This window comes from Nipponia nippon, unplaced genomic scaffold (assembly GCF_047370975.1).
Source record: "Nipponia nippon isolate SJK-2023a ecotype South Korea unplaced genomic scaffold, ASM4737097v1 scaffold_3, whole genome shotgun sequence".
NCBI classification, from domain to species: Eukaryota; Metazoa; Chordata; class Aves; order Pelecaniformes; family Threskiornithidae; genus Nipponia; species Nipponia nippon.
In genome coordinates, this window is record NW_028262347.1 from 69,647,991 (window position 1) to 69,662,321 (window position 14,331).

Sequence of the window (14,331 nt, forward strand, 5' to 3'; positions counted from 1 at the left end):
CAGGCAAGAATTGCTTGTGGTCTGCCTGGAGAGGGTAGTGGAGTGGTAGTGGTAGTAGATAGTGTCTATCTAGACAGTGATAGATACCCTGAGGATCCTATATGAAGTGTGTGACATGAAGACATTATCCCTTACCTGACATAATGGAAATCTGGGAGAAGGGTTTGACTTGCAGGTGGTAGACAAAACAGAGTAGTGAAGCTGACTCCTGCTGGGAGGGTTTCTAGGTAAATGGCTCTTGACGTAGTCAATAATCCTTATTAAAGTGACTAACAAGCTGCTGTTGTGAGGACACATGTTATAGTAGAAAAGTACTAATGTAGCGTAAGGGTAACTATGGCTGGGCTACAGGGACAGGGCTATCCTGGGGACAGGGCATGCTAAGAGAGAGAGCTGCTTGTGGAATTTAGCTCAGAAGTTTCCAGACTTTCAAATGCTTTGTTCATAGGTGTTTGGGGTTTTTTTTGTCTTTTTATGATGCCATCTAGGGATGCCCCAAAAATCAGAGCTCCATCTCACTAGGTACAATCTGAGCAAATCACAGAAAATGAGAATTTTATAATTTATGGTTTCCCAACCCAAGTTGCGCAGGGCTGTTTTGTATATATTGTGAAAGAGACAGGTTTAAGGAGGGATTTAGAAGAGAGTAAAATGGCAGCTCTTTATGTACAGAGTGGTACTGTTTGCCATGGGTTGGCATACAGTGCAGGAGAAATGTAGCTGCATTTTAAAATATCCTGGCTTTTGAGTGCCATACTTGTGTCACTAGCTTAAATAATATTTTAACACAATACAGAGGAATTCAGAACTCTGGTTGGAAGCCCTCTTTCTCATCCCCCAGCATTGCTGTAGTAGTATAGTATATTACCAGTTGGTCCTTCTTCAGCAAGCATCTTGAGCTAGCGACTTTGCAAAGTTTCCCGTAACTATTACTTTTCCCATACAGAGGGTATGTTTTGCTGTAATTACGGATTTCACATTAAACACGACTATATAATATGTAGAACAAATATGTGTTGACCATGCTTGAGCATGCCAAAAATTTCCAATATTCTCAGAAGAGCTTTTTACGCGACTCGGGCTCTTTAGCATCTTGCTCTCCCCACCGCCTTGTCCTTTGCAAGTGGTGTGTGGTGTTCCCGAGATGTTCAATTGCCATTATAAATGCCATTGTATAAACTTCCCCTGGGAGTCTGGAAGCTTCAGGCATCTTAAGCACTACAGGCCCTGGCAATTCAACTTAAGTATTTTAAGAAGGCCAGTCACTGAGGCTTCACGGTGATTTTTAGCTGTGTCCAGCAGAAGTCTGCAGTCTATAAATTCCATGGTGTGACCCACCAAACCACTCAGTAGCAATCCAAGGCACCAGCCTGCAATGAGGAGGACAAAAGAGGAAAGTAAATTTGAAGCTTCAAGGCACAACTGGTTTGATTTGTGACTTTAAAGTACATGGAGACACTTTTCTTGGAAGAGCTTCTGATCCTTTCTTGTCTGCCAAATGCCTTTCCCATGCAGACTTTCCAAAACGAATCTCCTGTGTATATTTTTGTAAGTGTGGTTTCTCAGGGTCTTGGAGAGCTATCAGCTTCTTGATGTCTTATCTGAAAGCTAGTCACAGAGGCTGTCTTTCATTCTGCTGACTGAGGCAGTTCTCCTGCAGCTCCTCACCCCAACGCTTCTTCATTTAAAATGAAAGTATAATTAGGAAACAACCATCCTTTTTTTCCTCTACTGATCTCTGTCAGTCTTCTGTGCATCTCTGTGTTCAGCCAGGGCTGTAGCTTTGCTCTCGATGGCTTTGTTCTGCTTTCCTTCTCCAAGGAGATGGTGTTGCCATGTGAATTGTGGGGTTTTGGAGAAAGTGCTGAACCGAGTGATGGGAAAGAGCTATCCTGAGGGGTGGCTTAGAGAGGACAAACAGGGGAATTTGTGATAGTGTGGTTGCCCTCGGTTCCCCTCACTGCAGAGCAACCATGCGACTGGGTCTGCTCTTAATCAGAGCAACCCCTTAAAAAGTTTTTACTGGGGTGCATTGGTGGTAGAGGAGTTTGCTCTTGCAGAATTCCTGTTTCACTTTAAGTCCGGCGCTGGTGGTTGAAGAGCAGGTGTGCGAGTGCCGTATCCTTTCTGCAAGGCCAAGATTGAGATAGCAGGCTATGAAAGTAGCATTGCAGCTGCGGGCCATGTGACAAGCTTTAAGAGCATGTGCTTATTGTAACCAAGAAAGCATCTCAAACGTTGACCTTCCAGCCTTTCCCCATCTGTACCTGTTTAACATACAGATGGGGGTAAAGCACATTCGGGCTTGGCAGGACCCCTGCCGCCCATGCGGAAGGAAAACGCTTTTAACCAGCACATAATGAAGTACGCGTTCTGGTTTTTACTCTCTGCTGCCCACCTCCCTCTCTGAAAAAGAGCTGGGGGGGACCCATTTCCAGCTGTCTCTGAATAGGAGCTCCTGAGATGACAAGAGCAAGGCTCGGTCCGCTCCTAGGCAAGGAAATTCAGGACAGGGTTGTATGTATTTCAAACTAGATAGTAACATCCAAGTGTACCTTCAAACCGCAGGTGTAGCCAGCTGTGTGATGCCATACCCTTTTGGATTACTCTCCTGCCTCAGCTCACATGCAGTATTTGAGAGACCATGGAGCGTTTTGTAGTTTTAACACTGCTGGCCTTGCATCAGCTGGGGCTTTTCCTCCTTAATCTGCAGCAGTGGCCTAGGTTTCTTTTGGCAAAGGTCTTCCTCTTTTTGAAATGTGGATGTCAAAGAGGACAGTGCATTCAGGAGAGAGCAAGAGCTACATCCACCGGTGGAAGAGGGGACGAACGATTAATTAGGGCTGAGGATTAACTGGGATTTTCACCAACTCTAGTAAGTCCCTCTGTCCTTTGCTCCTTTTGTTTGGAGACACTTGGCTCACTAGCAGAAGGGTAATAAGCGGAATATCTTCTAAATAAAAGTGGAACTGACTCTGTGTGGGCAAAATTCCCTTGTTGTGGACAAAGTTAGGCCAGATGGCCATTAGGGACTCCTTTAGCCTTCAAATCAGTAAGAGGCAAGCAGACACCTCGTGTACAAACACTGTGGAGTATGTCAGAGGAGCTGTCTCCCTTTCTGAAGCCAGCCAAGCAGCTACAGGAGCTCAGGCCTCAACTTTTAGTCTGGAAAGTCCTCTGCTCCCCTTTTGTGCCATGCATCAACACTTCCCTGCTCCTTGCTTCCTAGCTTTCAAGTTTCTTTCCCTCTACTCACTTTGCTGTAGTCGGTTGCTGTCAAGTGCAGAGATGAAAGCTCACTGCCCACGCGAGTAGAAGGGCGGCAGGTTGAACTTGCCAGTTGTCTCCTCTGCACATGCATATATAAAGCAGGTGGGGAGTACACATTTACTCTCCTCATGAAATTAAGGTGTCCTTAGTGGCTCACTGGTGTTCTCCTGTGTGCGCCCGGGGCTTGCCATCCTGGCACGGTGATGTCTGGCCCTCTGCCAGCACAAGGATTTGCTCCTGGCCCCTATGCAGGGTTCCCACGCATGATCCTGGTGTGTCTACCTCCAGGGGGGCTTAGGTTAAAAATATATACTGTGTACAACCGTGAAAGCTGTTGCCTCTCTTCCTTGATAAATCAATGAACACTGCTGCTTGATTTTTTCTGAGCAATAATAACGTGCAGCAGTGCAACTTTGACCTTCCCATATTGTTTCAGGGAGCAGATGGCTATGAAACACTGAGGGGCTTCACAGTTTGAGTGGGAAGCAAGGTGCTTTCTGTGGCCCTGCATTTTGTCTATGCCACATTCCTGCTTTCCCAGCGACTGTTGGATCGACTTAGGTAGCCGGGGGAGAGCCGGTTGCTTCCTGTGTTCAGGAAGGTAGAAAGGGAAAGGAGCAAGCTGGTAAAGTTGAGCCTCGTCCATGAAGCAGAGCACGTGGAAGAGGGGTGCGTGTTGCTGCTGCGGAGCGAAGGGTGGGTGCACCGCTGATTTAATGCATCTGGGGGAGGAGAGCAACCCACTGCTGCTTGACTTGGCATTGATGGGGAAGGTAGCGGGAGAGCCTATGCCACTATATCCATTTTTCTGAAGGTGGGTGACATTAGGGTTTTTTTGTATTATTGTAAGTTTGTAAAGAATGTAATCTGTCTGTTGGGGGCACAAGGAGAAAACGGGGGCCTTTCTCTTTTTGGGTGAGGCTGTTCTTATGTTGCTGTGTTTTTTATTGTTGGACGGGGAGGGGGTCTAGGGGCCATGGGAGCAAAAGCCTGGCCCTTGTCAACTGATTGCAACTGTCCCAGGGAGGGTGAGCTGATGCTGCAGCAGAGACCTCCCACACCAAGCTGTGAAAACCACCCCTGCCTGCATCCTTCAGTGGGGGGAATCTGACCTGTGTGGGGCTCTGCACTGGGGTGTTCTGCTGGGTGGTGGGACTTAATGCTTGAAGGCTGGTCCTACTTGTCTTCGGCTCAGTTAGAAACTAAGCTGGCCGGCTGCCCATCCTGTTTAGGGAAGGTTGGATTTGATAGCCCAAATTTCTTATGGAAGGAGTTCATGCTGGAGTTGCTCGCCCCAGTGCTCCTCTCCCCAGTGGGGGCTCAGGTCCTGCACCTCTCCATCGCCTGGTGCCCAGGAGCCCCGGCTCTTGCCCCCGCCTCCCTCCCCGTCCCGTAGAGCACAGTGTCAGGGATCCTCTTCTCTCTCCTGCTGCTGCAAAGTTGTGTGAACTTTCCTGGTCAATACTGGAAAGGGGAATGCTATTTATTTTTATATTGTGTATATTTTGTCTTGGTCTGCTGATTACCTTTGTTCCCCAAGAGCGACAGTTACCTCAATAGTTAGTTTAATACTGTGTGTTGGGTAATTTTTTTAAAGAACTTTTTTAAAAGCTTGATCCTTGGAGGTCTGTAGATTTTATTTCCATATGAATTGGTTATTTTGTATAAAGTACGTTCTTAAAATAGCAATCACCCATGCTGTATGTGTGTTTTCTTGTCTCCTGGATGGTCTCTCTCTTCCTTTGTAAGGGGGGAGCGGATGGGGCTGGGAGGGGAACACAGAGGGCTTTTCTTCAGAGAGACAAAGCCCTGGACTACAGTCAGACCCGGTTGTACCACCTGAAAGCCATTTACAAGAGAGCACCTGGAAAGCTAATTGGGATCGCTTCCCCTTCCGAAACACAGCTGTCTGCCTACAAACAACCCAGTTGTGGAAATGAGATGGTGTCACTGCTTTCCCCCTGAGTCCCTGGTGGGCTGCGGGTTTTTCTGCAGCCCAGGTGTGCTGGAAAGCCTGCCTCCCTCCCCAAAACACCGCAGGGTCTTGGGTTGCAGGTAGACCATTCCCCCAAACTTGCACGAAACCTCTCTCTGCTTTAAAAATGGTGACTGCCCTTGAGTAAAGCCCGAGGTGTGATGCTGCTATGAAGGAGGAATGAATTTAGCCTACATGGTTCCCTTTTGTGCTGCTTTAATGATAAGCAGCATAGGGTATGATGGTCCTCAGTGGCTGTTAGAGGAATGGGAAGCCTTTCGAGCTCATGTGCAGTGGTCCAAATGCATACTGGACCCACAACGACACTTGCTGTTTGCTGTTTATTAGATCTCCCCTGTGAGACAGGGCAGTGGTTGCAGCCCTGCCAGCAGAGAGGTGTTGAAAGACTTTCTCACGAGGGTTTTGGCACCAAAACTGGGAACTGGCCATACCATTTCATGTGGGAAGGCACCTGCTGTAAGCGCATGGGGGCAGATTGCACTTGACCCTTGCTCAGCTGGTGCCAGAATAAATAAACTTGCTGAATTTTGCTGATTCGGCAGTTTTTCATCAGGACACCAAGGTAATTTTCCTTAAAAGTTGGTGGAGCAAAAGGGGGCATGGGGGACGAATGGCACAAGGCCAGGGGCATGAAGGCTCCCAGGTGCACGTTGCGTGCGCCTTCCCTTTCCTCTCCAGCTCTAGCTGGTGAAAGCTCCTTCTGTCTCTTCCAGGGCTGGTGACAGATTCTCTTGCTCACATCTTCTTCTCCTGCCAAAACAGCTTTGCAGAGTAGCCTGCTTACACCATGGGCTCTGTCTGCCCCTCCTGCAGGGGCCTTGGTGGGGCCAGGGCTGCCCCCGAACCCAGCGCGCTCCTCCGGCTCACAGCACCAAAGCTGCCTCTGCAAAGAGATGCTCACAAAATGTTTCTCTGTGACACAAAACCCAACACCTGCTGGCCAAACCTGGGGCCTCATCCTGTTCTCGTAGCTCTTCTTCCCTCTGTGTGCCCTAAGCAGCGAGTTCATCCCCTGAGGTCACCAGCATTTTACACAGAGGAGCAAAGGAGCCCAAGTGAATGAATTGATCAAGAGCTGACTGTAAATCCCCAGTGCATCCCTGCTCCTGGGGCTATTCAGGGGCTCACTGTACCCTCCGTGGCTTGATCTGGGAGTGACTTATCCTGCCCCATACTTGCGTATTTTACGTGCAAAGCAGCCCACAGGAGCCCATGTTGGCACTGTCCTGCCCTTGGGCGTTCAGAGGAGCCCGAGATGTGATCTGCTGCACCCTGACATCTCAAGCACCCCAAAATCGCCAGCCGGGTGTGGGAGCTGCCCCTGCTGCCTGGGCCAGGCGGGTGAAGCCAGGCATCCTGCTCGGTGCTTCCTGGCACAGCCGCAGCTCTGGGCCCTGCCAAAGTTGTTTGAGGACGTTGGCTCCTCTGAGCCGGGGCGAGGTAAATTGTCCCCGGGGTTGAGCAAAGGGCTGCACGCTGTCACGTATCCCCCTTCCCCCTCTGCCCCTCCCGCGGGGGCCAGAGTTCAGGGTGACAAGAGCAAGCTGTCCAATTTAGGAAAGCGAGGAATTTGGTCGCCCCATCAGTCCCAGGAAGCATTTGGGTCAGAGGGGATTGGCAGGGGGAGATTTTTAATCCTGGGGCTAAGCCGGCGCTGAGCGGAGCCGGTGCTAATTGGAACCAGTCCCAGGAAAGGGACGGAAAGTCATTGCTTTTAGAGCTGCCTTGCAGCCCAGACGAAGACAAAGCTTATCTGTGCTATAGGAAATGCCACGTCCTAACCTTGACAAGATGCTATCGTGAATGTAACAGGCAGTATCAAGCTAGGCCACGTATCCCCCTAATTCTTTACCTTTCTTCCTACTTTCTGCTGTCCACAATTCTTGTTTCTTCTCCTTCCTTCCCTCCATGGGTTGGCAAAGCTAACCCCTTGTACTAAGAAAGAGCTTTCCTGAGCTCTTAGGCTGAGGCTTTTAAACTCTTGACTTCCTTTCTAGCCTCCTTCTCCCTGTGAACTGGGATGCTTTCCACCTCCAAGCACCTTGCCATCTCCAGCTTTTTGTCCAGCTGCCTCAGAGCAGCTCTCTAATTCATGTAGGCTTGAATTGAAGATGGGTGGATGAATTGGTTTCAGTGGGGACCAGTTTAGTGCCCAGTTTGGGTGTGTAAATAAATGGCAGCCCCTCACCCCATCATGGGGCAGCCCCTGGGGAGAGCTCCGATTCCAGGAAGGCTTTGCTAGACCCAATGGACGGTGCATCTTTGGGGGGTACCTAATGGCGAGGGAAGAACTGGAGTGCCCTCGGCACCCATCAGTGTTTTGGGAAGGGTTTATTTGTCTTGTTTTGTATATTTCCCTAAAATAAAGAATCCTGCAGGTGAAGTTCCCGTCTTGAATTTTCCTATTAGTCACCACACTTAAGCATGGGAGACACCACCTCACACAGAAAGGCAGGACATTTGGGGTAGCTCAGGAAGACTCAGACTTAGCCTAAAATGAATGGGTTTTGTTCATGGAAATGTTTTGTTATATGTATTGGAAGAAATATACCCACTCATAATTTCAAGATTTTGAATTTGTCCCACGTTGAAATGTAAAATGCAACTTCTCCAAGCAGATGGGGTTCTCTTGAGGGGTGGGACCCCCCTATATCTCCTCCAGCCCTCAAAGCTTCAATTTTTGTTTGGTGGAGAAGGCACAGGCACAGAAAGGAAAAGCACAGCCGCTCACCCAGTGGGGCAGCCTGCATCCCTGCCAGGCGGGAATGGACCGAATGCCTTGTTCCCAGCCATAAGCTCAGCCTGAGGGTGCAGCGTTGTTTTATATGTATTTATATTGTAACGAATGACACTGGCTGAGCATGTTAGGGTCTCCTGAGTGCTAGCAAAAACTGCAAACTTGTTCTGGACCATAACAAGAGCCCTAAAAGCTGCCCCAAAATGGGGAGCCCCGAGGGCCCTGTGCTTGCCCAGCAGAGAGGAGACAGAGCAGCTTTGCTGGAGGAGGAGCAGAAGCTGGGAAGAGGCAGAGGCTCACCATGGGCCTGGAGCAGCGTCTCAGGGCTGCCCCCTCCTCCTCTGTCAGCGCCAGGAGGCCACATGTTCCCTGACCACTGCTCTTTTTTAAATTCCTTTCCCAAAGAAGCTGCCAGGGCGGCGGGATCGTAAAAAGTTCACCCCCTTGTCACGAATGCACCCATTCTTCCGGGGCCGGTGGGCAAAAGTTGTTTGCAATTTCCTCAGGCCGTGACCTTTGTTTTGACCATGGCGGAGGAGGATTGCAATCCATCAAACCCTTGCCTGGCCCGCACCCGGGGCAGGGGAGAGGGCTGCCTTTGGCCGGCTGATGGGGGGTGTCTTTCTGAGGGGCAGGGGGCACAAGGACACCGCTTTGCCCCTCGGGCTTGGTCAAGAGGCAGAGGGACGCCTCGCTGCCGGTTCAGCTGACAGTTCAAGCTTCCCGATGGGGGGTTCAGCGAGGGAAACTGCACCACGAGTGCCACACGATGGGCTCCTGCCAGAGAGATTTGAGAGAGTTTGCTTTAATTTTCTTTCCCAAGAGGGATGCTGGATCACAATTTGCTGCATCTGCAGAGTGGGGAAAGATGTCTTAAAGGATTTGTGCCTAGAGCCAGCCCTGCAGACCGGCCAGCTGCATCAGGACCCTACTTTTAGCAGGAGCTTGGACAAAATGGGACACGCTAGCAGATTTACCGTCTCCAAAGCCCCGGCTGCTAATGGTCCCTGACATTTCCAGGCTGCACAGGGCTTTTGGAAGATCCCGCACCGCTAGGTTTTGTTAGGAAAATCAGAGGCAAACTGGAACCATCCCCTGGGGAATGGCTCCTGTAGGCATCTGCCTCTCCACTCAAGTTCCCAGGGGGGCAATTCATCCCTGGAGCACATGTTCCCCTGCAGCCGGGTGTCCCCTTTGAAGACATACCTGCATATGAAACGAATCTCCCCTGAGGAAATGCAGCCTGCGCATACCAGTCTGCCCCGCTTCCCTTGGCTGCCTGCCCTGGCTCCTCTCCCTCTTATCTCCACTTCCCTAGGGAAACGCATCCTACTGCACTTCCCTGCTGCTAAATACAGATTCCCTTGGGAAGTTACTCTGTCACCAACCCCCCCCCCCCCCCTTGGTTAAGCCCTTGGAGAGTCCCTAGATTTTGGGTTCAGGAGGGAGGGTTTCAGTATTTCACCTGGCCCCTTCTATAACACCAAGCACGGCCTTGCAATGCCCAGACCAGCCTTCCCAGCCTGACCACTTGCATGGGAGCCAGGGTGCTCTTTTTTTTTCTAGGAAGGAGCATTGTGCTGATTTCCAGGCATGGCAGACCACGATGTGGAGAAATGTGCTGCTTGGTTCCTTGTTTGATGAGGATCCTTTGAGCTCGGGGTGGGGGAGAAAAGACAGACCTTTTAAATCTTGAACTGAAAACCTCGTGCTGAAGGGGGAGGCAGCTCCTCGAACTCAGAGGAGGAAGAGGGAGCCATGCACGAGCTCCCCAGAAAGTCTGTAGGAGACAAACCAGACCTCTTGGTAGGCATCGCCCTCCTCTCCCACATCAATCGTCATCACACTTTGTAGCCTGTGGATGCTGATGCTGCTTCTCTGCAGCTCTCTTCTCCCGCTCTGATTTCCCCCTCTAACACCTGTGTACCTGCTGCCTGACTGGCACCAAACCCAACCCTCTTCTCTGCCCTTGTGTGCACGCATGTCCCCAACACCTGGCTCAGCGCCCAGCTTCCTGAGAGCCAGCCTGGCCCACAAACCCCCCCCTCCTCTGGCTGACCTGCCTCTCGCCCTTTGCCCCACGGGTCCCAGTTGTTCCTGGTGGTGAGAGCCCCAGATGTGACAGCTTTGAGGGCATCCAACATCTCATTGCTTTCCTCCAGTTGCCGGGAGGCTGCTACGGACGGAGTACAGGCTGTGGCATTCCCCAAGAGAGCTAACCCCCCTGTCACCAGTCTGTCCCCTCGAGAGGATGCCCTGGGCAGGACCAGTGGCAGCTTCTTTTCCACGTGGAGAGGAATGAAGCCTATCACCAAAACCAGCCTTTTTTTAGGGATCAGACCAGGTCTTACTTTGCTGGTACAACCCACCACAAGCCAGATGTCAGGTCTGGAGGAGCAGAAGGCAATGACCATCGTGACGTGGCTGTGTGTCCTAGCTGCCGTCCCACGTGTGTGACCAATGGGCACATCTCTGGGCATCGTGCAAGGGGGACGCCTGCGATTTGGTGGCATGATGGGGCACGCTCTGCGGCAGCAGTACAGGGAAAGCTGCCCTGGTCTGGAGGACTTGCAGGGACAGGGCTGCTCCTCTCAGCAGGGACAAAAGTACCCAAATTCAGCCCCCTGAAAGGTCAGAAACCTGCCAGCGGTGCTTATGCCAAAGCTTGTGATTCTGGCACGAGTCCAGGCAGGGCTGGTTTCTCTGTTTGCCAAGCTGCAGGTGATGTTACTTGACAGTCATCTTCCATTTAAAAATGTTGCCTGTGAAGAAAAGCTTGAATGCCCTTCTACTCACGTGGCAAGGGGAAACAAACCCTTTTCCCTTCTAAGCAAATCTCTCAGGGTTTTTTATTTAAAGTGCTTGAGTCAGCAGTGCTGGGGCTCACTGTCTTTGACGTCCCACCACATGGCGATAATTGCTGCAGCTGAACAGGGCCAGCGGCTGCAGGCTTGGGCTGTCGTACAGGAGATTTTTGTACCCTGGGTGCTGGCCCCGGGCCTGCTGGTATTTAGGGTCTGTCACTGCCAAAACACCAAACATGGCCCTCTCCTCGCCACCCTGCCCAGAGCCCTGTGCCCATCCCAGCGGGCATGTCACACTGTCTGGGCTTGGAGTGCCCGTTTTCAGGCATCAATGAAATTAAACCCAGGGCACACACCCCAAAGGTTGCTCTCCTTTCCCCAGGCCCTGCTTTAGCTGATCTCCCTGCAGCCCAGGAGCCTCTCCATGCCACAGCCACAGCTTCCATGTTGCTCAGAAGGGTTTGGGGGGCTGACGCTGGGCACCACAGCTCTTGCCCCAGGGCATTGGCAAGCATGGGAACAGTGGGGAGCCAGGGCTGGACACCGCTTGGCTCCACCAGCACCTGCCTTTTCTCCGGGGCTGGTACCGCCTGCCTGCTTTGAAGGAGAGGGTGCACGGAGCATGGGAAACAGCGATCATCTTGCTTTGGGTTTTTATCCCCCTCTCCCAGTCGCGCATGTCTCTGGGCCTGCCCTATAGGCAGATGTATGGCGGATGCCCACATGCCAGATGTCCTGGGAGATCAAAGTTGCCGCTCACTGCATCCTCCATTCGCTCATGCACACATACACCCCTGTGCCTCCCAAAAGACTTATAACTTATGCTCTCTATCTTCTCTCCAAGATATTTTCCTTCCCTTTCTTTGTTTGCTTTCCAAACCCCCTTTCCTCTTTGGCACTCCCTGCAGCCCAGGCCGTGCCGGGGGGAAAAGCACCCTTTGCTCCCACCCCCCCAGCATCCAGCAGCGGGGGGGTGAGCATGGCGTGCCTTGAGGGTTTCCCATCCCACTTCCCTGCCTCTGGGATTTGCTGCTTCTTGGGGTAGGAGGCGAAGGGACCCATCGGGGGGGCCTCTGTGGTACCCCTGCACCTCCCACCCCACCCTGCGTAGCTGAGAGGATCTGAGGGGTGTTACAGCTCCACATGGTGACCGGGAAATCCCCATCCGACATCCACCTTTGTCCCCTGCAAATTTCTGCAGCCCTCTTATCGCCTCATAGTCCTGTGGGAGTTTCCCCGTCTCAGCCTCTGGGGAAGCCCTGAGACCCTCGGAGATGCACCAGGCACCGAGGGCAATGCACAGGGGCTGCTACACCTGCTGGCACGGAAAGCCTTTTTGGTACATCAGAGATCTTCAAAAAGTGGGGTGTGTGAGGAAGAAAACACCAGTGGGGTGCAGGAAGAACATATTGTTTGTACCATTAATAAATAAAATAAATAAAATAAATAAAATAATATTTCTTTCATCTTAATCTCATCCTTTTTTAATTTCTATTTTTGTGTATGTTTTATAATGTACGTAATGTTAGTACAGTAGTACATGTACATAATTTATAAGTAAATACATATATATAGGGGGGGTATGCTCCAATTATTTACTTTCATCAATAGGGTTGCACAATCAAAAAAGTTTGGCGCCCACTGCCCTAAATCACCAGCCAAAGGTTAAAATCAAAGCAAAGGTGGATGCCTGGATGCCAGCACCTCACTCAGCAGCGTGGAGACCGCTTTACAGAAATAAAGCAGCTGCACTTCGGTCAGCTCCAAGGGTTTGCCGCTCTCCTCTTTTCCCCCGCCGTTACCTAATGAGGGGTCAGGAGTCTTACAGGGACCTCGGGCACAGAGCCAAAGTGAGCACAAACCTCCCTGCTAGGTGCTGCAGATGGGGGATTCCCATTTGGGGTTGTATGGAGGGGGGGAAATACGCACTTTCCCCATCTTCCCACTGTGTCAGGTGTCCCCTCTGCCTGAGCCAACGGATAATTCGTAAGTAGAACCTTGCTCTTCTTGCAGAAAAGTCACAGGCTTTATTTTTTTCCTGCCTGTATTTCAGAGGAACGCCGCGCGCCAGCACCCAGCACAGCAGAGCTGCCTCCTGCCCGGGGGGGGGACCTGCTCCCCAGCTGTCAGGTTGGAAAAGCACTGTCTCCCACATGCTGGTTAGCTATAGTTAACTTATAGCTGGAGCTGCCAGGGGCACACAGAGGGGTGAGTGTCCCCCCCCACCTCTCCAGCCTGCTTTAGAAGAAAGCAGCGGGTACAGCAGAGCCATGGCTGCCACCAGGCACAGCCGTGCCCCTCCTGTCTCCCCGCTGGCTCGTGGCAATGGCGGTGCCCCAGCGGATGGCCAGCCTGTCTCCACGGGGAGCGTGAGGAGCTCTGGCCCAGGAGATGGACACCAGCTCGCTGCCAGCCTGCCATGGCAACAAGGCGAGAGCCAGCTCCGGCCCAGCTACCCCGCTGGTGCACGCAGCCATTGCTTCCAGTCGTGCTTAGCTGGTGCTTAATGAAAAAGGGAAAAGCAAGATGAAAAAGGAATGATTAGTACAGAGCAATAAAATGGATCAGATGCAGGGAGATATGGTAGCAATATATTAAATAAGGAATGGAAAAAAAGCTGGATGGTTGCTCCGATTTACTTCACAGCTCCAGATGACTTCACAAGTGGTCACTTAGTGGAACTGAAAGGCAAATGCTTCAGGTTGGATGAAAGTAAACGCTTTGTGCCTGCCGACACAATGTGTATGAGGCCGAAGAATGTTCTGTTGCAGAATGGCATTGACATAGCTGGAGTAATAACATTTTAAATTGTTTTTAATAGGTTAGCACCTTTAACCTGCATTGCAGCAGTAGTCACTGTGATGCTGGGATGAAAATTTCAAAATGCAAAGATTTTAGAGCATGAGTGAGGAAGTGCTCAGGCTCTTAGTCAAGAACGGCTCCCCTGGACACAGCGTGGCAGAACTTCCTCCGTGTGCTTTGCTGCCACGGGCAGGACGTGGACATCCTCAGTAACAATCCTTGTGTGCCTGTTCCTAAAGTCCAGCGATGTTGCAGGCTTGGGAGAACTGCTCCACCAGCACTTCTTCTCCTAGGGACCATTTCTGTGCAGGGACTGCTCCCACCCCAACCAGCATTCGTGGGCTAGCTGGGGGGCCACTGCGGATGTTGAGGGAGCCTTTGCCATCCACCCAAACTTCTCATTGCTTTGTTCTCCCACCAAGTCATCCCACCGGCAGTCTGGGAAGGCTGCAAGAGCTGCTGCTACTCTGGGGTAGCACCCACTTAGCAAAGGCTGCATGGTGAATGTGCTGGTTTAACAGGCACAAATGCTGTGCGTGGCTTTGAGGGAGCGGGTATTGGTATGAGGTTGCCCGCATGCATACATTTTTATATTGCATCTATGCCTTTGTGCCATGAGTGTGCCACAGGAATATGTATCAGGAATAGTGTGGCCAGCAGGACCAGGGAGGTGATCGTGCCCCTGTACTCGGCACTGGTGAGGCCACACCTCGAGTACCGTG